We start from the raw sequence: 2,503 nt of genomic DNA on the forward strand, positions 1-2,503 counted from the left end.
CAAACGCGTACGTCACGTTTCGAAATCGAATTTATTTACACTAGGGGTACTGATATTCCGAAATAGTCAAGGAAAATGTATTCATAAAATCAAGCATTGAGAGATATGAATGATATCTCTATAATATTCATTCATCAGATTAAACATCTCGTTTAAATAAGTATTTCGCTTATTTCGTCTCCCTGGAGATTTTCACTATAGAATTCAGAATTAAGTTCTTTGATAAAATATTATTTAGTGTCTGGAAAAATAATGTAGTTTATACTTTATATATTTACGGAAAAAATCGCGCGAGACGTAGTGAGAACTGTTAAAATAATTGAGTGACTTTTAATCCGAAACTGTTTTCGATTTATTCATGCTATTACTTAGGTCATACTGAAAGTTATATTATCTTAATCTCTTATCGAAGGAACATTATCTTTTATAAACCCTTTTCTTAACTCCTTCTAACTGCTTACAAATTTTCTTTATGATATGAATATGATAATTTGATAAGTACAACCCATTTTGCCTCTGGTGTTACTTATTTCATGAAATGAACGAGTTACCGCATGTCTTCCGTGACCACAGCTTGTGCTACCCAGCAGAAAAGTCAGATTTAAGGTAAAAATAATGCACGTGTCTCCTTTTTCCCAATTTTTTCTGATCTCCTCAAATAATCGTAATATTACGTAAGTAAAATCAAAAAGGCATACAACAAAAAAATCTTTAAAGAAAATCTTTACTCCTCAATTTATAAACAGGCACATCACATCATTTTTGAATGTAAAGTAGTTTAGTTAGTGTAGTAGTTGACGACCGGTCTGGCCTCGTGGGTAGTGACCCTGCCTATGAAGCCGATGGTCCCGGGTTCAAATCCTGGTAAGGGCATTTATTCGTGTGATGAGCATGGATATTTGTTCCTGAGTCATTGGGTGTTTTCTATGTATTTAAGTATTCATAATTATTTATATATTATATTTATCGTTGTCTAAGTACCCTCAACACAAGCCTTATTGAGCTTACTGTGGGACTTAGTCAATTTATGTAATAATGTCCTATAATATTTATTTATTTATTTATTTATTTTATTTATTTATATACTTTGAGAGGGAGGGGAAGACCAAGAAAAAGTTATATGAGCCAAGTAAAGGAGCATGTAGCCCGTGTCGTACCAGGACACTAAAGGGCTGGCTTCGGATCGTCCAAGGTGGAGACAACTTCATCGAGCTGCACCGACAAGAGCCCTGCTCTTAAATTAAATAAATAAAATAAACTACCACCGGTTCTAATCAACACCACTGCTCCGAGAAGACCGACGCAAGGAACTCGGCGGGAAAATAATATCAAAACGTCCATCTGCCCAAACTTGCACAATTTGCACATATCACCGTCCACAGACCATGACAAATAACTCCCAAAAGCCCGTCATGATAGCATAAACACCGCAACATCTAAATTGCCTCTAGCGACGCGTGAAAGCAATGAAAGCATTTTCACATGGCTAGTTTTCATTTCGCCGACACCCCTCTGATCCCATAGGAATCCCGATATGCAGTCGCTAATAACCCCTGGGGGCCCTTGAGGGTCCCCTTTAAAACAATTTTATCAAAGCTTCGCAGAATCTAATATCATGTCGATTTTCGGAGTTAATCAACAAAGAAAACGCATGTGCTTACTGATGTGAGAGATAACGGAAATGGTTTTGATGTGTTTGTCGTGTAGGTATGTAATTTTTATACATTGTGACATTTTCTGGAATATTTATATTTTGATCATGAGCTCTTTCCATCCCAATTAACTTTTCATTGTTACCGCTATTCAAAGTATATAGAAACTTGTAACAGATTTCTAAAAAACTCTTAGACATTTTTCTTTAACATCATGATCTAAAGAATATTTGGTTATGAGTCAAAATAACAAAGAAATCACAAAAAAATACAATTTAATTTTTTAACCCATTATTTAAATTCTAAATAAATGACTAAATGTGTGATGTAATAAAATTAGTGGGGATTTTGATATCGTGTTTTGATTAGAAGAAAAGAAAAGTTATTTGGTTTGAAAAAAAATATGGGGCAGGTCGTCCAAGTCAAAAACGTCGGCCAAAAACTTTTCGCGTCAAAAAAATGTTTCTTCTTTTTCCTAATCAGATACCATGCACTCAACGGATCCCCACTATTTTAGTTGCATTCTGTATGGCTTTGAATGTACAAAGGGTTAGAAATAATCTTTGTTCTTACAAAAAACATATAGCGCAACTGATGTTGAGCGAATAGCCTAAAGGCGCTTGAAATCAGTAGGTTTTTACGACCCTTCATAGAGAATAACCCACAAGAATTTTGGGCACCCTACGGCTGATTTGATTTGGCATTCTATTTTGCCTTAAAAATGAGTATTATTATTATTTAAATGTTTTTTACTGAAATTTAAGTGTTTTACTACTACATACTACTACTATGTAAAAGATTTCAACCTGTCCATGTCATGTGTCTCATATCCACCATGCACATAGCATAAT

This window comes from Cydia pomonella, chromosome 2, assembly GCF_033807575.1.
Source record: "Cydia pomonella isolate Wapato2018A chromosome 2, ilCydPomo1, whole genome shotgun sequence".
NCBI classification, from domain to species: Eukaryota; Metazoa; Arthropoda; class Insecta; order Lepidoptera; family Tortricidae; genus Cydia; species Cydia pomonella.